General features: G+C 40.9%; 1 protein-coding gene and 1 long non-coding RNA gene across 2 annotated transcripts in view; one reads left to right on the forward strand and one right to left on the reverse strand.

Moving 5' to 3' along the window:
• Positions 1-24,112, reverse strand: part of BCAS3 (BCAS3 microtubule associated cell migration factor) — a 586,026-nt gene that overhangs the window by 131,772 nt on the left and 430,142 nt on the right. The window lies entirely within an intron of this gene.
• LOC139177719 (uncharacterized) lies at positions 1,617-12,245 on the forward strand. The gene is made up of 2 exons (XR_011562224.1): positions 1,617-1,821; positions 12,172-12,245. It is a non-coding gene; the product is annotated as an uncharacterized lncRNA (long non-coding RNA).

Here is a 24,112-nt window from a genome sequence, read left to right on the forward strand (position 1 = left end):
TTCTATGTTGGGATCCTGGAGTCTGTCTCTCTCCTTAAGATCTCAGCAATATAGTTTTTGGGTGTGTTTCATGACCTTTTGTGCTAGCAAATAAGCCTTTGGAGGATTAAAATTAACTTTTCTCATCCTAGTTTAAAGAGTACTCTGCTCTGGGAACATCAAAAAAAAAAAAGAAAAAGAAAAAAAGCCTGAGCCTTGTGCCAAATACCAGTCTAGCAATGCTGATATTGCTTTCAAGGTTCTTATTTTAAAAATAAATTTTTACAGGAGTAGCAGAGAAAGTAGCAAAAGGAATCTACAAAAGCTCTTCTTTTTAAGATCAAAGAAGAATCAAGTTTTGTTACAAGTTTTTGAGAGTATACGACTACTTTAAACTACTCCAAGTGGTGTAAAGCATTAAATGTGCTTCAAACTTCTTGACGGAGAGATCTAAGAGCAGTCACTCAACCTGACCTAGGTATCCTAATAAGGACCACATAGAATATTCAATGAAGTCTTGGTATCATATGTGTTAGGAGCTTTGAAGTCAGGCTATCAGATTGGTCATCTGCCACAGAGTGGGCTAGATAAATTCCCACAATGACACACTCCTGGAATGAACACTAAGGGATTCAGGTCAGTGCTCCTTCCTGCTAAGAAAGCACAGGGCAGGCAAATTCTCACCATACAGCCTTTGCCCTCTGATCTTATATCTTACCTGTCCTCCCCAGGCCCAGCGCTCTGTGGGAATTCATGACAATCTGACGCTTGGATCCTCAATTGCCATAATCTTTATGAGTTGATTTCTTTGAAAGTTCATGGGAAATAGGCTGGAATCATTACAGGGAAGGCACTTTAGATTTCCATTAAAAAAAAAAAAAAAAGAGTGTCAGCTTCAACTCCAAAATCTATTCCTTTACAAGGAGCACAGAGAAAAATTGTATTAAATCATCCAGAGGAAAATACAGAACTTGAAAGTATTTTAAAGGACTTTAAAGGACTTCAGACTCAAATAGGGTGTCATCCATGACAGGTACAAAGAAGGATCAGAAGTTCCCTTGGCTGCCTTCACAGGGCAAGGATTCAAGAAGTGCTCAGGAAGGCAGGAAGCTTTCCAAAAGAAGCTAATTCGAAAGACATTTCCAAGTCAACATCCAAACCAAAGAGATGTGGAAAAATTCACAGAAGCATCCTAACAAAACATCCCGACAAAGTACCCTAACTCCTTTTTGCAAACCCACAACGGGTAGGAGCAAAGTTCTAATGTGACAGCCTTTTAAAGCAGCAAGATGCAACCACAAATGTGGTTGCTCTTCCAACATTATTTCCTTTGGGAAAATTACATGGGTGGGTAGGGAAGCAAACCCCAGAGGACTGCAGTTTACGAGGCCTGAGAGGTAGGCTGCACAGAACCTAGGAGTGGGGGCCTCCTGGTCCAGAGGAGAAATCTAACCTTACTGTACTAGGTGGCGAAGATCTCTGGCTGCTCTTCAGGCAGAGTATGCTGCTCTCCATTTGCAAAACTGCTCAATAAAATTTTACTGGCAAGGCAAAAGGAGAAACATCTGCTATACTCAAGAGCAGCTGTGGTCAGCAATAAGGCAGCTGGCACAGGGTCAATGCTGTTCTTGCTGGTAGGTGGTATTGTGGTCACCAGTAATTACTTTGGAGAATTTCATGGAGTCAAGGATAACTAAATGGACAAAGAACATTTTATTTTACTTTCTATCTTTAGCCCAGGAGCAAAAATCGTGACATGCTGTACAGAATTCAGAAGCCCAAAGCAGTCCCTATTTTTCATGGAAGAACTTCTGTTACCTCAAAGACTGGAAACCCTTAAATGTAAGTATTTCAAACAATATGCTCTTGACAAGTGACCTCTCCACTCATTATTTCTGATTGAACAGTTCCTGTAGATTGCATTAGTCTTTAAGTGTTTCCTTTTGCAGATATATTATAGAATACTTTATAAAGAAAAATGTGAAAATTATATTGAGCAAATCAATAAACAGTACACGTTTTTAAAAACCTCATCTTTATCAAATTTACATGATACCTTCAAAGTTAAATAAACCCTGCACAGAGTGGGAATTTGGAGTGTAAATAAAAATCTGTTCAAGGCATGCAGTTGATAATTTTTCTACAGAATGATGAATGTCAGAAAGTAGCAGTTAAATTAATATACACTGTACTTAAAAAATTAAACACTTGGGAAATAACCTCTCGAGCCACTGGAAAATGACAAAGTCTAAGATATTTCAATCAAGTTAATTTCAGTACCAGAGCAATGCATTTTTCCCACCAGAAACTATATGAAAAAAACAAATTAACCAAAATGGGCCTCCGAATGATGGGATAACATCAACCTCAAAGAGAATGTCATGATTGCTTGTCAATTAAGTTATGCTACACACACATACTCAAAGGCGAAACTAGCCGCATTCATTTTAAATCATGTCAAGGCCGAATGGCTGATATTATATTAAAATGAAAGCATGACTTGCATTTTAAAAAAGAAAAGGAAATGTTCTTGCCAACCAAGAGAGCTAACGTGCAACGGCTGGTGTAATTCAGGTATGCAAGCTCCAGTGAGGCCATGCAAGGTGAACCATGTCCAAAATGTTATTGGATACACAACCCCAGGGCTTCCCTGGTGGCTCAGATGGTTAAAAAAAAAAAAATCCGCCTGCAATGCACCTAGGTTTGATCCCTGGATTGGGAAGATTCCCTTGGAGAAGGGAATGGCTATCCACTCCAGTATTCTTATCTGGAGAATTCCATGGACAGAGGAGTCTGGTGGGCTATAGTTTATGGGGTTGCAAAGAGTTGGACATGACTGAGCTAGAGACAGCCAGATGTTCTCAGATTCCTTACCCACAGAAACTGTAAGGTATTAAATGCCTGTTTTCTACCACTTAACCTGGGGATGATTTGTTATATATCAATAAATAACTAAGACAATACTGGAAAATTGTACACACACACCCTAAGTGTACCCCTTACTGCTGGGGCTCCTAGAACATCCTTAGATGTGTTGGGAGTGGAGGGAGAGACTCAGGGACCACTTTCAACCAATTTTAGACCTATTTCTGACTTGACCGTCTCTACAACGCCACTTCTGATCAGGTTAGGGTCATGGTAGGTCCAGGGTTCTCCTAGGATGGAAAAGAACCCCTGGTTGGCATGCAAGGCAGATCAAAGCTGGGTGTGAGAAGGCTGGGATTTTAAATGTCAGCCTTGTTAGTCATTGTGAATAGATCACTTGAACCCTCAGAGCTTTAGACAAGTCAGAGGAGGAGGGCTTCCAGTTTTGATGTTACTTTGAGTCCATGAAGATCCTAGATCCTCTAGACTCTAAACAGGGGCCCCATGACTTTCACAGCCTTCACAACTAGGCAATAAGAGGTACCTAAAAATCTCCTGCTAATTTTTTTTTTCTTTCAATGAGACTTTCCCTATCATTTTTTAAAAGTACTAAATTTAGGTGCTCCGTAAGGAATGGCTTTTATGGTAGCCCAACATCTCATGGTTGTAACATTAGTCTACGGTCTTAACCAACTGAATAGTAGTCAGAGGACTTCTATAACTTTGATTTGGACATATAACATTTTGATCAGAAAATCAGAGAAAAACTGACTGATATCCAATAGTATCATCTTTTAAAATGAATTATTTTATTGATTTATCAATAATATTTGCTTAAATATTGTCTAAAATTTTAGTTCATTATACTGCATTTAGGAAGACAAATTGTGAAACCACAAATACAATGGAGTTTCAGTTCAGTCTTAAAAATCACCATGTTGTCCCTGTATATCCTGTTTTGCAAAATGTAGAGTCAAAGAAGTCTGTGAGCATCAGGCAGTTTTAATACTAAATGAAAATAATCATCTGAATTTTACCTTTTTATTCTTTTATGACACATATTTTGCTAACTTCTAGTCACCCTGTTTTTAAACTGATGCCTTTGCTGATGTGACTTCTATAAACTGAATGGACTTTCCTTAGTTTTGTTTTTTTTTTAACCTGCTGAAAACTGATTTTGTCTTCTAAAGACACTACCTTCTAAAGAATTGGCAAAAATAAATCCTGATACATCCAATGATGAGATAGTATGCACCCCATTATATGAGATTATAAATAAAGTTTTCAATCTGTCTGGAAGAAACTGGGATTAGGGATTAGTTTGTAAAGACAGAGAGAGATGCAATAATCTTTGGAGAACTGAGATTGAAACTACTCCTTCTCGTCAACATTAGCTCAGAAAAAGTGGGATAAACCTCTGAAGGAGCAGGCTGACCGGCAGAAGCGAGGTTCTGAAGGTAAATTTTCCTTTGGCTTTCTGAATCCCAGGCTCTTTTCATCTCATGAGACTTTAAGTCCAGGTTCTGCCGTTGCTCTTTGCTATGACTTGTGTTTGGTGATGTCTTTCTCTTTCTTAACATACACATGAGCCAACTTTTTGTTTGTTTGTTTTACTTTTTGGCCACAAAATAAGGCAGGTGAGATCTTAGTTCCCTGACCAGGGATAGAACCCACGCCCCCTGCAGTGGAAGCTTGAAGTTTAACCACTGTGTTGCCAGGCAAGTTCCCCAGTTATGTCTTTCTAACTGGAGGAAGGGTCTAAGCATGATGGGCAAGTCAGTGAGAAAATTCTCATCATGGCTAAAGCATCAAAAATACAAAGGGAGGAGGGCTTGGGTCTTGGGTCTGGCAACATTAACCAAATATGGACTGATTCCAAAAAGACATGAAAGTTACTAAAACACCACTTTAAACGTCTTTATGTGTTAACAGGTATAGCAACTTAGGGCTATTCAGGACATATCTAAGACTCTCTTAGGTCAAATTCTGATATTTATACTGTCTTCTTCATGTTCTTGGCTTCTTAATCTTGAATAAGAAGAACCATTCTGGTTCTAGATTTACTTGTCACTGGGAAAGCGTTCTCCTTTAATTAAAACACAGACATACACTGAATCTCACTGCATTATCATGAAGGCTCTTAGATTTCTTACCAAATTAAGCATTTATTCAAGAAACCTTTTTTAAACCCTATGCGTTTACTATTAGTAGGAGGAAAAGTATAATGCTTAAGCTGTTTTTACCTTAAAACTATTGTTTTATTGGGCTTATTTACTTTCTCTTCTGTTATTAGCACAGAGATGGCTAAGTTGTTGTTGCTGGTGTGTGTGTGTATTAAATCTTGACACAAGACAAGCAGAGAACAGCAGAGCAAAGGGCAGTGCAGGCAGAGTGGTCAAACAGGCTGCTTCTGCCACTCGCTTCCACACATAACCTGTAAATCAGTAGCAACAGCAAATTCCTCATTGACTTCTGGAATCATTTCCAAATAGTCAAACCTCCAAGGTCAAATCTACCAATTCAGTGTGTCTGTTGTACTGAGAGGCCCCCAAAGAAAGGACTGCAATTTCGTGTTGGCTTCTTCTGAAGGGCGGGTGAGAGACAGCGAGTGAGAGTTGCGGGGGAGGGAGCTGATGGTTTCTCATGGCAAGAATCCTCTCCTGCCCAAATACAGGAAAATTCCCAAGTAAGAGTGGCATATTGAAATCTAATCAAATGGCTAGCCTATTTTTGCCCTTGGATTCGTCAAAACCGCCTTAAGAACAACCCTTGGTACCTTTCAAGAATGCTTCTTTCAGGGGAAGGCTTTAGTTAAGATGCTCTTCAGTTTGAGTTTAATTTACAATTTAGTCCCAGGGCTTGTGACACAGGTAAATGAATGTGGTCGACTGAATGAGATAAAATCGGGCTTGAACTTCTTAGGGGATGTGCACTAAAACAAGTAAGTTTTAAACAAGCATCAGCTGCAATTCGGTCCTTTTTAAACATCATGATGTAGCGGAAAGAATATGGACTTTGGGGGTCAGAGAAACCTGGGTTCGAGGCCTGTCCCAATCACTTATCTTTTCTTAGACACAGTTCTCTTAAAAATACTATTCTACCTGGCAGGACAGTTGTGAGGGTAAGAAAATATGCATATACAGTGTCTATCACAGAGTAGGCATTCAATAAATGATTCTTCTTGCTATGAATACTACTACTCCTACTATTATTATTATTTGAGGTAATACGGTTACTTACAGTTTCTAAACATCCAAATAGCCACACCAAAACGTAGGTCATAAGGAGAATGTAACTGTCCTAATGGAAAATCCCAATCAAAATATTTTTATTATATACATGTTTAAAATTTAAGTATAAGACTTTTAGGCCTGTGAACTTTAACACAATAGCTATGCCTTCACATACCGGAGTGTTCTTAAAAAAAAAATATTCACATTGAAAAGGTCAAGTTGTAAGGCCATTTGATTAAAATAGTAATAAAAGAGTAAACATTAACTCACAATTTCTCCTCTGGTCTTTACTATTCCAAGCAGTATCACCTCCCAAATAAGTTGCACCTTAAGACAATTTATCTTGATTAAAATCTTTAAGTTCTTAATTTTAAGTAGGGAAAACTTTAAGCCAAGTTTAATACTTTTACCATGATCTAGATCTTAACTGCAGTATGCTGTCCTCTGCTACTCCTGGAACATGACTGCCGAAAGTAAACGAAGTTCCCTTTTTATATCAATTTTAGAGCCACTGATAAAAATGCAAATAATTAACATCAGAAAGGAAGAATTGCTCATCACTAGGCCACCCAAATTTCCAGAAGCATCAGAAGTTATAGAAAGCTTATCTCTGGAATTTCAACAGTTTTCTCAAAGGTTTCAGAGCTATCTACTAGAGGCCTTGCAAACTGAATTAAATAACAAAAAGAAAGCAAATGAATAACCACCCTTCAAATCTGTCAATATTTCAAACCTAGGCTTTCCTCCTGGGTATATAACTATCCTAGTATCTCCTCTCCAAATTCCCTTTTCAGATCAGATCAGATCAGTCGCTCAATCGTGTCCAACTCTTCGCAACCCCATGAATGGCAGCACGCCAGGCCTCCCTGTCCATCGAGTCAGTGATGCCATCCAGCCATCTCATCCTCTGTTGTCCCCTTCTCTCTTGCCCCCAACCCCTCCCAGCATCAGAGTCTTTTCCAATGAGTCAACTCTTCGCATGAGGTGGCCCAAGTATTGGAGTTTCAGCTCCCAAGCTAAATAAGGATGTTGGTGCCAAATTAACTCCCATTATCTAAAAGAGGGTAACCCATTTAATTCACTCTTGCTTTTGCGTCTCAAAAATAAATTCACTAAATCAGCACCTGATCTTTTCCTAAGAAGAGTAAGCCTATTCTGTATGTAGAAAAAAACTGACTCAAAAATAGGTTATGTTGCTTCCACTGTTAAAAACATCTACAAGTAAATTTAAAAATCTGAAGTATCCAAGCATTTGGATTTCTTATTTGCCAGTCCAGACTATCTGCAATATCCATTTCGATTTTTGCTATTTCTAACTGCGAAGCCATCACAGGAGTTGGCCTGAGGGCGGGGAGAGGAAATCTGGCTTCCACCTCTGGGACACACGTTTCAGCGCTTGTGTCTGACTGACTCTGCCAATCACCCCTCCCAGAAGCCACAAGGCTGGCTTACAATAACAGAGTATATCAAAGAGGACAGGAAAGAAAACAAGACAGTGGCAGGGTCAGCAGAGGATAAGAACACGGTCAAGATGCCCTGTGGAGGCAGGGAACGGGGAGCCATATATTCATGGCATTAAAATATGTTTCTTAGAAAAGGTAACATCATAAATGCATAGGACCTTGACTGCCGAAGTCAGCCCAGTACGACTGTAAAACCACTGTTACACACAACTAGGAGAGCAGACTGTCTCATTATGATGGGACTGGTCAAGAAAAAACACTCCAGTTCACGTGAGCTTGGAATTATAACCCATACGCTTAAACCAACTGAGAGTGATGATTATGGTAACTGTATACTGACTTCTGATATAAAGATCATCCACATAAAGTGACACTTTTCACGAGAACCATCTAACTCCAGAATGGTGATAATCTATTCTTGCCTCCATATAAAAACATGCCTGATCCATTCTGCACTGTGGTCATAAACTCAGCAGACTTAAAAGGCATAGAGAGTGGGACAGAAAAGAAGTTGAGAGGTGGCGGTGGGGGTTTATAGTCCATCTGCATTTGACCTTGACTCTGCTACTTATGGGCTGTGTGATCTTGGGTAAGTCACTAGTTTCTCTGAATTGCAGTTTCCTCAGAAAATTATTATGAGCACTCAACATCCAAAAAAAGGTAAACTTTCAATATGCATTAACTCAGGGAAGCCTGATATGCTACAGTCCACAGGGTTGCAAAGAGTAGGACCTGACTTAGCAACTGAACAGCAAATTATTAAAGACAGGTAAAAACAAAAGATAACGTTTAAAGTCCACACTCTTGGGCCTGACATTCCCAAACTACTTTTAGCCTCAATTAACTTTTTCAGCCTTTGCTTACTTCCCTTCACAGCCACTATCCAACTTTCCTGTATCTACTCCTTTAATCTGTGTGGTTCCCTCCATATAAAATCACCATTAGAGTCACTTTTAAAGATTCGAGCCTACTATTCAAATAATACCTTCTTCAAACAGCCTTTTTTATCTTCCCCATTCCTCTTCACTAAATTACTCATAGTATCTTGCTATCTTCTGACAACTGAGCATTTTATGCCATCTATTATAGCCAGTTGTATATGAACAGAGCAGCTAGCACAGGGCTGAGATACTTACATACAGTAGCACTTAATAAATGTTGATTAGAGGAATAAAGGAGTCACAACGATTCTCTCTCTCTGCTAGATCTAAGGAAAGGAGCAACTTGCCTTCACCCTCTCACTTTCCTCCAGACCCCCACGAAAATGCCGCTGCCTCCTTAACTCTGGCAGGATGGGAGATGCACGATGCCAGGAGCCTAAGCTGTGAGCGCTGGCACTTTGCTCTTTGCCTTCAAGGAGTTAAACTGAGTCCTGGGGAGATAAAAATCTCTGGTTTTTATTGTTTAGTGAGAATGCCTGACAAACGAAGATCCAGCTGCAATTGTAACATTCCAGGCTCATAAGGCGCCAAGTTTTACTAACTATAATTTAACTGGTCCGACTGCTGCAGTCCAAATTCTTGTTTGGATAATCAGTCTTTGTTTGAATGTGTTCAAAAACAGCCCAGGCTAGCATTAGCCTCTGGGTATGTCATGTGAGCTGATTACCCTGTGGCTCCCAGTAGCAGAAACTCATACACAAGAGGAGGATTATTTTCCTAGTATTACTGTTACGCTAACATATAATCAGCCCTTTTCTCCCAGTCTCCACATCTCTTTCACAGCCTCCCCCAACCTTCCTCCTCCAACCTTCCCGACCCCCCCAACTCCTGCCTTTCTTTTTTCTTCTCTCTTTTCTCTCTCTCTCTCTCTTTTTTTTTTTAATAATTCAAAAGTCTTCTTTCCAAGTTCAACCAAAGTTGAAAGGTGAAAAGGTCAAGAAAGTTTCATGGCTGTGGCTGTTTAGAAAAGGGTAGGACTAACTGGGGTCTCTCTTGCTCAGCGTCTACTCAAGGCTCAAGAAGCTCATATTTCACTGTACTTCTGCAGCGCCCAGTCGCCTTGACACAATCTGTTTGGAATGAAATTAAGCCCTTGTTAATCATTTTTAACATAATATATTAATAATAATTTCACCTGACAAACAATCATTTCATACTTAAGTAACTCAAGTGGCTCATTTGTTTGTTAAAAAAAAAAATCCAAATTCTCCAAATTGCACATTTTAACCGAAGGACGCTTACTTGGGACCTGCCCACCCTGCCTGTCTGCAAGTCATTTGGCTCTAACAAGCCAAGAAGGATTCTGGAAACTCTGTACCTATCCTGTCACTTGGGCCTTGGTCTGGCCATTCTCAAAGAGCCCAAATGCGCTGACGCCTTTACAGTGCTTAGGACAGAGGCTGGCTGATAGAAAATACCAGGCGGTATTTGCTATGAGAATTTTGGGGAAGAAATCCTGACTCGAGGGTATAGTTCTAGCAATCAGTGGGAAAACTGCTGGCAGGGAAAGACCATGGCTCAGAAAAGGCTGGAATGATTGGTACATGGGTGGGTGAAATGTTGTAAACTTGGAAGCTCATGTCGGAGCTCTCAGCTGGTCTGGTAGGTGTAAATCTGGTCCTCGCAGCTCCTACATTGCTAGAGGGAAGGCCACCAAAGGGGAAGGAAACTCCGATCCCTGAGAGGGAGATCTGTTTATTTTACAATTAACAACAGCAAAGGAACGCTTTCTGAAAGTTTCCCTGGAAGGCTCAGAATTTAATCCTATACAACAGTTCGGTATTGAATCTTCAAGGTCTTAGTTGAGATGACAGGCAGAAATCAGAGTACTTCAGACCTGCTCCAGAGAGAGAGACACACACACAAGGACACAAGAAAAGCTCCTTCTGGGGCCAAAATTCTAAACTACGCGGTGACCTAGGATTTGAGAGAGAAGAGGAAACAGGAGGCTGTGCACTAGGATGTGGCGGAAAATGGCAGGAAGTGACGTCTACTGCTTGAAGGCTTATCATGCATCTGTTGTTGTTGTTGAGTCACTAAGTCATATTCGATTTTTTTGTGACCCCCTCATGGACTGTAGCCTGCCAGGCTCCTCTGTCCATGGGATTCTCCAGACAAGAATACTGGAGTGGGTTGCTATTTCCTTCTCTAGGGGATCCTCCTGACCCAGGGATCAAACCCGTGTCTCCTGCATTGGCAGGTGGACTCTTTTACCCCTGAGTTATCTGGGAAGCCTGTCATGTATCTACTTCTCTGTATTCTTGCTCCAAGCATTCAAAGGGAAAGAAGAGCAAGTCGATTGTGAATTCCCACAAATTCAAACAGTTCCATGGTAGACTGTACTCATCTTTAACATCCACGAATTACATCTTTTACCTACTTATCCTGCTAAAATTTAAGACCATGTTTTTCTTCCCTGCTGTGGGTATTGTGTGAAAAAAAAAAAAAACCACACCCCACTGTTATTAATAATGCTCAGTTCACATTAATTAGAATTTTAGAATGGCATAGGCCAAAGAGCGCTTAAAGAAAAACTGAAGTAGAAGCGTCTTGGGGCCAGAAGTGAGGCCAGAGAAGGATTTCCCATGTATACTCCATGAACAAAATATCTCCACTTGGATCTGTTTTCTGTATTGGGGTCCTGAAAAGATTTCACTTGAAAATAAAAGGCTCTGCTGTTAAAAAATTTCACTAGAAAAGAAAAAGGCTCTGCTGTTGAGGAGGAGGGTTTAAGAAGAAGGTTTGAAAACCAAAGAGCTGGTCCAATCTTTCATCTTAAAGTTAAAGAAACAGGGGACAGTAAAGCTGTGTCCAAGGTGCCCCGTGAGTGGAGAACAGGGTTAAGACAAGCACCCCTCTGCAACCCCCAGCTCAGTATATATACTCCATCTCCAATATACGTTTTAGGGAAGCCCTCCTTCCATTCACTACGTTTGGATCAAAAGACTGCAACCTCAAAAGAAATACTTTTTAGCAATATTTAACTGGAACTGTAAGTCGAATCAACAATCATTTTTAGATCTGGACAATGAAGTAAGACAAATCTGGGGGATGGCCATCTTTAGTTGCAAAATCACTTCTGCTAAAGCCATTAGCTACATAGTGTTCTCAGCAGCTCGGATTTTACAACAAAACCGTAAAAGCTGGGGGTCAAAGCTTCTCCCTTGAGGCTTAAAGGTGTGACGCTTCTGAAATGCTTCTTGGGCTTTCAGAAGCTTCCCAATCAGCTCTAATCTTCATCACCTCCTTCTGATTATCCCTGTGTTGCTAGATAATATGGAGGCAAAACAAAACAAAACAAAACAAAACATACACACACAATAAAAAAGGAAGTATTTTTAGCCTCTTTTTAAGTGGTGACTAAGTTTATCACACTCCTACTCAAATTAGTCATACAGGTTAGTCCCAGGGGAGAGCAGTCTGGCTACAGATCATTGCAAAGGAATGACTTCTTGGAGGCCTAAAATAAACACTTAGGCTCATGGTTCTATCTGGAAATATAGTCAAATAGAAGCAAATTCCATGAAATTCCCAACTGATGCAAGCAACATTATTTTGTATCTTACAATACTAGCTTGGGTTAGCTGCTGTAGTCTGCTAAAGAGATAGATGACTCTAAAATGATGATAAAGGAAATAGTTATTTTAATAATGATAATAATAATTTTTTTTCCAACATGCTTATTCACAGGGGCTGAAGATGCCAACAAAGCAGCAACGGAGAAGAGAGACAACAACTGAGAATAAAATGGGACTTACAAAGAATTTCCCACCACTCTGGTTCTTTTTTTCCTTTTAAGAAAGAGAAAATTGGGTCTTGAATCCTCATGATGAAACTTAGGGACTTAAGATTTTTAAAGCTGTTCACCACAAACAAGATTTTCAGGGCAGAACTAGCACATGGGCCATGAAGCTGGTTATATTCAAGGGTCTGTCCAAGTGCCATAAATGCAACAAAGATTCCCATAAGAGCCTTTGTTTCTCTGTTCAAATCTGAAAACAACCCCTCCTTACCATGCCAGATAGTGTTTTTGAAGGGAATTAGCCCCCTACTCTTTTTTTTTTTTTTGCCAAAATGCATTAGTCATGAAACATTACCACCAGTAGCTCCAGTTACATAAAACCTACATGCTTATCCAAAATTAATTGTTTCCAAGCTATCTGGGAAACTAAGCATGCTGTGCATGAATAACTCATAGTCACTAACTTTCCGGAATATTTTAAAACCCTAACCTCCTTACTTCTTTTGAAAATAAGATGCCTTTACACTCAGCATGGCTGTGTATTATAGATTCAGAACTCAAAAAGTTTCTAACATGGGTTAGGAATGGCTTTGCCACTTAATGACCTTGGCATGAGTGCCTAAACTTTACAAAACCTGTTTTTTATCTGTAAAATGGGAAGAAAAGAAATTAAAAAAAAACCCTCTGCCAATGTTTGTGTTATTGCAGATTTTCTAGGGTTATCCAGTGGTGGGCCAGGGAGAGCTGTACTGCTTGAAAATTTTAGGGGAAAAAGTGAAGGAATTTAACTGACAAATAACTCACATGTTAAGACAAACATACATATTGTGGATGAGAATAAAATATCAACACTAATTTTGGGATAAAGCCGTAGCTTCAAGAAAAATTTTAAGACAGTAATAGTCAAGGTTGTGGCTCCAGAACCAAGGACTGAACAAGGGGGTCACATAAGCACCTCTCTCCTGCTCTTCAAGGTACTTCAGTGGAAAAGTTTTAGAAGCACAAGAAGGGGGTTCACTAACTGAGACTGGGACTGTCGAGGAAAAACACTGTTGAATTTAGACACAGAAGACCGACCTATGATTTAAAAGACGACAACTTTCATTCTTTACGATAACATCCAATGATTTTGGAAAATACTGTAATTATTGGACCTGTTACTTTAGTGTGTTGAAATCCTTTCAGTTCAGTTCAGTCACTCAGTCGTGTCCGACTCTTTGCAACCCCATGAATCACAGCATGCCAGGCCTCCATGTCCATCACCAACTCCTGGAGTTCACTCAAACTCATGTCCATCGAGTCGGTGATGCCACCCAGACATCTCATCCTCTGTCATCCCCGTCTCCTCCTGCCCCCAATCCCTCCCAGCATCAGGGTCTCTTCCAATGAGTCAACTCTTCGCATGAGGTGGCCAAAGTATTGGAGTTTCAGCTTCAACATCAGTCCTTCCAATGAAAACCCAGGACTGATCTCCTTTAGAATGGACTGGTTGGATCTCCTTGCAGTCCAAGGGACTCTCAAGAGTCTTCTCCAACACCACAGTTCAAAAGCATCAATTCTTTGGCACTCAGCTTTCTTTATAGTCCAACTCTCACATCCATACATGACCGCTGGAAAAACCATAGCCTTGACTAGACAGACCTTTGTTGGCAAGTAATATCTCTGCTTTTCAATATGCTATCTAGGTTGGTCATAACTTTCCTTCCAAGGAGTAAGTGTCTTTGAATTTCATGGCTGCAATCACCATCTGCAGTGATTTTGGAGCCCCCCAAAAATAAAGTCTGATACTGTTTCCTCATCTATCTGCCATGAAGTGATGGGACCAGATGCCATGATCTTAGTTTTCTGAATGCTGAGCTTTAAGCCAACTTTTTCACTCTCCTCTTTCACTTTCATCAACAGGCTTTTTAGTTCCTCTTCCCTTTCTGCCATAAGGGTGGTGTCATCTGCATATCTGAAGTTATTGATATTTCTCCCGGCAATCTTGATTCCAGCTTGTGCATCTTCCAGCCCAGCGTTTCTCATGATGTACTCTGCATATAAGTTCAATAAACAGGGTGACAATATACAGCCTTGACATACTCCTTTTCCTATTTGGAACCAGTCTGTTGTTCCATGTCCAGTTCTAACTGTTGCTTCCTGACCTGCATATAGGTTTCTCAAGAGGCAGGTCAGGTGGTCTGGTATTCCCATCTTTTTCAGAATTTTCCAGTTTATTGTGAGCCATACAGTCAAAGGCTTTGGCATACTCAATAAAGCAGAAATAGATGTTTTTCTGGAACTCTCTTGCTTTTTCCATGATCCAGCGGATGTTGGCAACTTGATCTCTGGTTCCTGTGCCTTTTCTAAAACCAGCTTGAACATCTGGAAGTTCACGGTTCACGTATTGCTGAAGCCTGGCTTGGAGAATTTTGAGCATTACTTCACTAGCTTGTGAGATGAGTGCAATCGTGTGGTAGTTTGAGCATTCTTTGGCATTGCCTTTCTTTGGGATTAGAATGAAAACTGACCTTTTCCAGTCCTGTGGCCACTGCTGAGTTTTCCAAATTTGCTGGCATATTGAGTGCAGCACTTTCACACCATCATCTTTCAGGATTTGAAATAGCTCAACTGGAATTCCATCCCCTCCACTAGCTTTGTTCGTAGTGATGCTTTCTAAGGCCCACTTGACTTCACATTCCAGGATGTCTGGCTCTAGGTGAGTGATGAAATCCTTTAAAAATACACTATTAATTATGGTTTCTTATCAAAGGCAGCTTCTTTGGTTAAAGAGTTCAACTTGTTTACAGTCTCCTTCATAATTTCTCAATATTACTAGGGCTTAAAAGAGCATCTCAAAGAAAAATAATAAAGGGCTCCTGAAACCATTCAAGGCTTCACTGAAGAGCCAGGTGGCTGGTCCCATTAATGGGAGTCACACTTGGCAAAATGAGGAAGTTTCTGCTGCTGGATTCTACTGGCCTAGTGGGATGATGCAAAATGAGTGTAAAAGAAAAGGCATTCTTAGTAGAACAAGATGTGAAAAACTTTAGGACTGAAAATCTGAAGGGAGAGCCTCCAGGTGGGAAAGGAGTCTGTGTCTACACCTGTGGCTGAGCCCTTGCTCTCTACTTGAGAGTGGGGCTCACTCTCAAGAAAGAGGAAAAGTAATGCTACCACCACCGCACGAGCTGTTCTTCTCTTTATAAAGGCTCAAGGATTTATCTGCAAATCTCTTTCTATGCTGACCTCAGTGCAAATTTTACACAAAGTTAAGAGAGAAAAAAAATCATTAGCGAAAAAATAAACATGGTGTTCTGCGATGACCCAGACAGGCAGGATGTGGGGGTGGGTGGGAGGAGGTCCAAAAGGGAGGCGATGGGCTTCCCAGGTGGCTCAGGGGGAAAGACTTCTCCTGCCAATGCAGGAGACATAGGAGACCTCGGTTCAATCCCTGGGTCAGAAAGATCCCCTGAAGAAGGAAATGGCAACCCGCTCCAGTATTCGTGCCTGGGAAATCCCATGGACAGAGGAGCCTGGTGGGCTACAGTCCGTGAGTCACAAAGAATCGGACATGACTGAGCATGAGAGAGCCTGCATATGTACACACAGAGCTGATTCACTTCACTGTACAGCAGAACTTCACACCACACTGTGACGCAATTACACTCCCCCAAAGAGAAACAGCATCAAAAGCTGTTTCCCAAGGTTTCAGGTTCTGAAAATCTCCCCCAGAGCCGCAGAAGCCTTCCTGACACAGCACAGGTGCTCTGCTGGACCGTATAATCCACGGGACCTTTGCCTGCTTTCTTCTCTCTCGGCCTCCGGTCCTTCTCTCGGTCAGGCGACCAGAACACCAGGTCTCCCCCCACATTCAGGACTGGCGCTACTGTCCACCTGCACATCTCACCTTGAACCCTCAAGGGCAAACAGGGCTCCCCTGTTCTGTTTCAAATCTCCCCGCCCCAAGGGTGCCTCTGCCATCATGATCGTCTCTGGCCTGCAGGGCATGTTTAGCTTTCCACAGCGGCAGGGACTACCACCCACCCACAGAGGCCAAGTCAGTTATCTTCATCTGGGGTCCAGGGATGGACCTCTGAGCGTCCTGAAGTCCCTGAAAACATATACAACATCGTGTGTCTGAGAGTATCCACACACTTCTTCTGGAGCAGACTCACAAATTTCATTAGCTTCTCAGCTCTATGACCCCAAAATATTAGGAACCACTGACTTAGATTTTCCAGATTTAGGTGGTGGAATCTGCACCCCTCTGGAACAGTCTGTGAGGAGTCATAGAGGTCATTCCACTACAGATATGCAGATAACACCACCCTAATGACAGAAAGTGAAGAGGAACTAAAGAGCCTCTTGATGAAGGTGAAAGAGGAGAGTGAAAAAGCTGGCTTAAAATTCAATATTCAAAAAACGAAGATCATGACATCTGGTCTCTTCATGACAAATATATGGGGAAAAAATGGAAACAGTGACATGCTTTATTTTCTTGGGCTCCAAAATCACTGTGGTTGGTAATTGCAGCCATGAAATTAAAAGATGCTTGCTCCTTGGAAGAAAAACTATGACAAATCTAGATGGCATATTAAAAAGCAGAGACATCGTTTTGCTGACAAAGGTCCATAGAGCCAAAGCTATGGTTTTTCCAGTAGTCATGTATAGATGTGAAAGTTGGACCATAGAGAAGGCTGCGAGCCAAAGAATTGTTGCTTTCAAACTGTGACATTGGAGAAGACCCTTGAAAAATCCTCAGGACTGCAAGGAGATCAAACAAGTCAATCCTAAAGGAAATCAACCCTGAATATTCACTGGAAGAACTGATGCTGAAGCTTAAGGTCCAGTTCTTTGGAAACCTGAAGCAAAGGGTTGACTCATTAGAAAAGACTCTGATTCTGGGAAAGATTGAGGGCAGTAGAAGGAGACGATAGAAGATGACATGGTTGGATGGCATCACTGACTTAATGGCCATGAGTTTTAGCAAACCCTGGGAGATGGTGAAGGATAGGGAAGCCTGGTGTGCTGCAGTCCATGGGGTCACAATGAGTCTAACATGACTTAGCAACTGAACAACAACAGCCACTACTCCTAAACAAAGATAGTCTATATCCATCCTGGCTAACAGTGTAACATTAGCTTCACATGGAGTAACTCTAACCTATATGAAAGGGGCTCTAGCAACCACATACAACATCTCATAAATGCCCAGCCTGGAACCCCTCTCCCAGTCTTCATCATTCTTTCCCCAGAGGAAAGCATATTCTATTTCATGCATAATCTAGTTACCTGAATTTCTGGTCCTCAGAATTAGAAGCAATGTATTTAAAAGGAGGCTTCCCTGGCAGCTCAGAGGGTAAAGCATCTACCTGCAATGCAGGAGACCTGGTTTCAATCCCTGGGTCAGGAAGATCCCCTGGAGAAGGAAATGGCAACCCACTCCAGTACTCTTGCCTGGAAAATCCCATGGACTGAGAAGCTACTACAGTCCATGGGATTGCACAGAGTCAGACATGACTGAGCGACTTCTCTTTCTTTCTTTCTTATTTAAAAGGAAAGAGATGGTATAAGTAGATGCACTGATAGCAATAAGAAAAAACTTGGTCTCTCTGAGCCTCAGTTCCCTCATCTGTAAAATGGATACAGTGAGAGCTTGCTCAGAGGGTCGTGTGAAGATTAAATGAAGTTTCCATGTAATGCTATGTGCACCTAGCATATATTACATAGTGAGTAAGAGGTTTCTTACTGACTGGTTGTCGGTCAGAAAGGCTGTCAGTCTTGATGGGAGAAAAATAAATAAAAGTCACAGTTAATACACATGAGTACTGGAGCTATTTTGCATCTGAGGAAAGAATATGACACTTAAAAATAACCTCAACCTTTAAGATGTAAGACCCAGTACAACACTATATGCTTATAACAATGAGTCATTCAACAACTCTAAACACAGTATTTCTAAATTGTATATACATATATTGGAGAAGGTAATGGCACCCCACTCCAGTACTCTTGCAAACATAGAAAAAGTATAAAATCATGCATAGATAGAATGATATATATCAAATTGAGGCCAGTGATTACCTCCGGTAGCAGTAGTTAGTTAGGAGGCTCTAGTTTCTTTCATGAAAAAGGTGAGAACAAATACTAAAAAATTTGCACAATGGGTCCACGTGGATACTATTATGTTCTGTACTTTTCTATATGTTTGGAATATTTCATAATTAAAAATTAAAAATAGATGAAAAGAAAAAAAAAGAGTTATTCAATAATTAAGAACTACATGCCTAGGTTGTATAATAGCTCAAAGGTCCTCAAGAAGCAAACAAGCATGAATTCACTTGAGAAAATGTCCATGCAAAGGGTTAAAACATTTAAAATAATTAACACTTTCTTCTCCAAATATGCACAAAAAGACAAAGTGTCAATGTAATTTAAATGCTTCAAATATGGCCCCCTCTTTTTTTTCTGACATGCTGGAGTTATCTAAAAAGTAGGTATTGTAGGACAAATTTTTCTCAAATTCACCACTATAGAAAGGATCATGGATCTAACAGCAAGAACGTTAAAATGCATATGAATAACACTACTGTGGTCAGCAGGCATTTTAGAAATCACACTGTATTTTTGAATGTACAACAAGAATTAAATCAGAATCAGGGGCTCCCCTGGTGGCTCAGTGGAAAAGAATCTGATTGCCAATGCAGGAGACACAGGTTCAATCCCTGGTCTGGGAAGATCCGACATGCTGTGGAGCAACTAAGCCTGTACATCACAACTAGTGAGCCTGTGCTCCACGAGAGAAGCCACCACAATGAGAAGCCAGCATTGCAATCAGAGAGTAGCCCCCGCTCTCTGCAACTAGAGAAAAGTCCATACAGCAACGAAGACCCAGCACAGCCAAAAATAAATAAATAAATAAAATTATTTTAAGAAGACTCAATTATGAAAGAAGAATTAAATCAGAATCAACATGTAATAGAGAAAGAAGTGAACCTTAATTTGCAAAAGGACAACCATATGTTCTGTAGCTGAAAATATACGGGTAGTGTCCATGATACCATATGTAAAGAAAATAGATCCATTGAAGAATCACTAATACTCAAGCTCTCACCCTCCCTTCCTTGGTTGTACCCACTGGAAATAGGAATAAATATCCCCTTCACCACCATACTAGATCCCGCTAAAGTCTGAGGTGGAAAATGAAGCTGGGAGAATAACCTGATTACATATGCATCAAGCACAAGCACAAATAAATGCTTCTGGATTGTAGGGATAAGATGCTCAGGGCTTATTAGGACTCCTTGATCCAGAGAGATTTAAGGATCTGGTTTCAATTAGACGCTTTAAGCTAGTAAAACTACGTTCATAAATACACACTTATAGAAGAACTTAAAACTAAGATAATTAAGATGCTGAGGAAAGGAATTCCATTCCTTTCCTTCCCCTCCTTTATTTGCAATCCAGTTGAAAGAAGAAAAAAAGAGCTGAATGATTTCATGAATTCAACAACGGTGGCAAAATTAAATAAACGAATCCAGAAGGATCTTCACAAACTGAACACTGATACAGTGAATCTTTGGGGAGGAAGTGTACAAGTTCATGACCTTTGACACAGTGGCCACTGGCTAAAACCAACACAAGTGTAAAAAGGTAAACTTCAGAAGCAAGTGGAATTAGATCAGTGCTGGGAATTCAGATGGTCGCTTATTAAGTGAAAAAGGGTAACTATTATATTTAGCACATAATCTGTGTTCTTCCAAGATTGTTAGGCCTGAAAACAAAGGCAGGCTGGGTCAAGAAAGAAGAAAAGGAGAGATGAGTCTTATTTCTCTAAACAAATGCCTGAGCAAAACTCACATGTCTACCAGGACAGACTTGGTACCAGTGACTGCTTTCATTCTAGATCACTGTTGACAAATTTCTTATGGTCAATTAAGAACAGATTAACTTCTGACATGTCAAAAACACCTGTAGGTGGTAGCTATGACTATCAGCATGGCATGGCTTTGGAGTTCAAATCAAACGTCTCACTCTGTGTTCATAAAACCAAAGGCAGAAGAGCAGAAGAAAGGATTCCACCTGTCGTCAGTCTGTGCCGCAAAGGTGTGGCGGTCAAGCACTTGAAAGATGGTTAGTCTGAATGGGGATGTGCCGTAAGTACAAAATGCACAGCAGATTTCCAAGACTTGGCAGGGAAAAAAGACTGTCAAGTATCTATTAATCATTCATTTATCTATTAAGCCTTGAAATGGTATTTGAGATATACTAGGCACACCAGGAAACTGAAGAACAGAAAGTTTAAGGAATTTCAGGTCACAGAGGTAAGAAGCTGAGAAAACAGGATTCAAGGCCAACTGACCGACTAACATTCACGACCCCATACTCTCCCGTCTAACTTACTTTCCAGACGGTATCTCCTTCCCCCTTTCTTTGTCACACCCTGTCCCCTGCAGGCAAACAGGACCACCTACGTTCCCTGTCTGCACATGTCTTCAGGGTACTGTTCTCCCTGCCAGGAACGATTTCCCTTTTCCTATTTCCATATAACAAAACTCAGCTCACATGACACTTCTTCCACGAAGCCTTTCCTGAACTTCAAGTGGAAACGGATTTCTTTTTCTCATATTACTTTTTAGTCATAGATGTATTTCGTCTATCTTCTTGCTAAGAAGAACTTGGCTTTGTGCATATTTAGATCACCTATGGTTCCTAGCCCAGAGATCACATAATAGGTGCTCCAAAGTTCCTTTAACAAATGAATGAGTATTTGAAGTATTTAAAGATACAGGATAAAAACTAAAACTGCTTTCTATCCTCAAAAAGGTGTACAGTCAAGTACAGGAGGAAAGACGGACTAACCAACTGATATAAAGCAAACGCTTTTCTGTCCTCAATTAGAGAAGGCCAAAGGGAATTGAAGCAGGGCGACTTCAGTCTCACTCACCTCCTCCTATTCAAATCCTAGCACACGGCAATACTTGGCAGACATCCTTCAGACATGATCAGGCTATAACTGAGTTCTAGCCATAGTGCCTGGCTGACATCTGTAGCAACAACTTTACACGCCACAGAGAACCCAGACTTAGGAAAGCAGCTGTTCTGAAAATACCTGTGCTCTTTCATCATCACATCGCCACCTTGCCAGCGGCTCTCAGAGATGCAAATATAAATTACTCCACATCGTGTTCTAAGAAATCAAGATATTCCTCCTGGCAAGTGTATCCTAATTGCTGGTTTTAGATTTTTAAAAACTTGACATCCGGAAAAGACACTATGTAGCCCTTTAAAATGACTCATGGTTAAAGACGTCTTTTAGCGAGATGTTGGCAGGTGGTATATAAAATAAGGAAATGCATGAACATGAAGAGAGACAGTACCCAAGATGACCGGATGAGGCAGCTTGCCAGCCATCCAGGACCTGATTAGAGGTATCTCTATTAAGTAGCATTTAAAAATATTTGTAAAAAAACAGCTCTGAATCCTGTCACGTGTGGAAAGCAAAAATACACATTCGTAAGAAATGTATTCCACAATTACCATCCACAGTTATGACTAAGGATAGGGAGATACTGCACTGGTGTTCTTCCAATGTGGAGGATTAAACTACTGAATTTGGGACCAGCAAACCAGGACATGAGAAAAGTCCAAGGCGGAGTAATATCATCACGGAGGGAAACCTGAAGGGCTAGCTTTGGGTTACACGGCCGACAAGCTTCAGCCCCCATTTTTCAGGGAGGGCACAAGGAGGAAAGCAGGGGAGGTGCGTGCACAGGGAGCCGCGTGTGTCTTTGCTCACGGCAGCTGAGTGAAGCCAAAGGGAATTTCAAAGCAAACCCCAAAGCCAGCGGGGCAGAGGAATCAACCCGATCTGCGGGCCAGTCAACGGCCCACCTTGACCAAGACTGCTGATCACGTGATGTAACTTACAAAATCAGCCATGACACAGAAAAAATTAACTACACTGCCTCACTGGTAAGCTATACACGTAAGACAGGAGTGCAGAATTTCACAGAAAGATCTGTCAGGTAAACACATCTTTACCTCGGAGAAAATACAGTTGAGCAACTATGAAAATAGGAATGCCATGACTCTCTTCTTTTTCAGTAAACCTCCAAAATTTGAGGTCAGGAGCCATTTCCTTCTCCAGGGGATTTTCCTGACCCAGGGATCGAACCTGGGTCTCCTGCTTTGGCAAGTGAGTTCCTTACCACTGAGCCATCAGGAAAACAGAAGATTCTCTCCCACATTAGAGAAAAATGAAGCCTTAAAGAAAGGAAAAACCATCCCAAGACCACAGTAGGTAGTCAGGCCTAATGTTCATTTTATTATTGTTTTTTAAATGCTTATTTATTTGCCTGTGATGGGTCTTAGTTGTGGCATGTGGGATCTTTTACTTGCAGGGCAGTTGGGGCATGTGGGATCTGGTGTCCTGACCTGGGATCAAACCTGGACCCCTTGCACTGAGAGAGCAGAGTCTTAGCCATGGGAGAGCAGAGTCTTAGCCACTGAACCACCAGAGAAGTCCCCCAATCTTGATTTAAGTCTGTAAAAGAGAATATAGATTCTCAAAACTGAAATCTGGAGCTTGACAAGTTTAGGGGTGCTCTTTCTCTCAAAGGTTTATACTGAATATTTTTATCATTTATTTACAGTTCCTCACCATTCTTTCATATCTTGGCTAACCGATTCCTTCTGCCATTCTATATCCTCTACACTTGTATCTATATCTGCTTGTACTATATTATGACCGCTAATAAATTCCCTAAACTAGGCACTTTGAACGTATGCAGGGATTATATATACATTTATTGAGTACCGGGCATGTGTATTCTTAACAGAAATAGTAACATCAACCCCTGTTAACCAAACACTTGCAACTGTGTCCAGGCCCTGTGCTATAATTGTACATTTTCTTATTTAATCCCCAACAATATGAGTAGGTTACAATTCTCATTATAATTTTTATTTTACAAATGAGGAGGCAGAGGGAGGTAGACCCATTGTTGAGTGATGTGATTAGCTTTTCCCTGACTCTAGAATTTATACTCTTCGCCATGACATTCTCCCATAGGCCATATTCTTGTGGTTTTCCCTTTATATTATGTAGCCTCCTGCAGTTTTTTTTATTCAGTGCCTTGCTGAAGACCCCAATCACAGGCACATGTAATAAAGCCATTTTTATGATCTTAGTTGGAGTAACAGTCCCAATAGTAGCATAGCCAGCAGCAGCTTCGGGAAAGGTAGCTAGCTGTAAGAAAGCGAAAAACAGGCCTGGGCCTTCCCAGGAATCCATTTCTGAATGTGTCCCAGAGGTGCACTTCTTTTTTTTTTCCTTCCAACCTTGATAATCAAATTTATCCCTTAATAGCTAAAGTCATGCCTCTGCTGGTGACAAGAAGTTAAGAATCTTAAATCTCTGAGGGACAGATGACAGCCTAGTACTATCAATCTGGTTTGGGAAGAGAAGGCTGTGAAATAGCCTTAAGTGTCTGATAGGAGATTCTTCGCAGGCAGCCTGAAAAATCCGTGGAGGGTGATAATGATAAAAACCAATTCTCAGCAGGTAGAGCTTGAAGTAAAAGCAGTCTCTCTCTGACACCAGAAGGAAGTATTCTTAGACCTTCTTTAAAAAGAGCCAGGCAAGCTATTGTTTCTACTCCCTCAGAAGGGAAACTGATGGAGAGACACAATCAAAGCTGCTGATGTCTGCACTGACACTTCCAAACACTGGGATTCTACGATGAACCACACTTTTTAAATGAAACACAGACATTTTCTTCAGGGGTGGGAGGTGGGGTAGGGGTAGGATGTGTGCCTTCCTGATAAGACTGGGTTCTTGCATTTTAATAAAAAGTTTATTATTCCAGCCATCACATTTTTCTTCCATTTTTATCACCAGTTCCC

Source organism: Bos indicus, chromosome 19 (assembly GCF_029378745.1).
Source record: "Bos indicus isolate NIAB-ARS_2022 breed Sahiwal x Tharparkar chromosome 19, NIAB-ARS_B.indTharparkar_mat_pri_1.0, whole genome shotgun sequence".
In the NCBI taxonomy this organism is placed as follows: Eukaryota; Metazoa; Chordata; class Mammalia; order Artiodactyla; family Bovidae; genus Bos; species Bos indicus.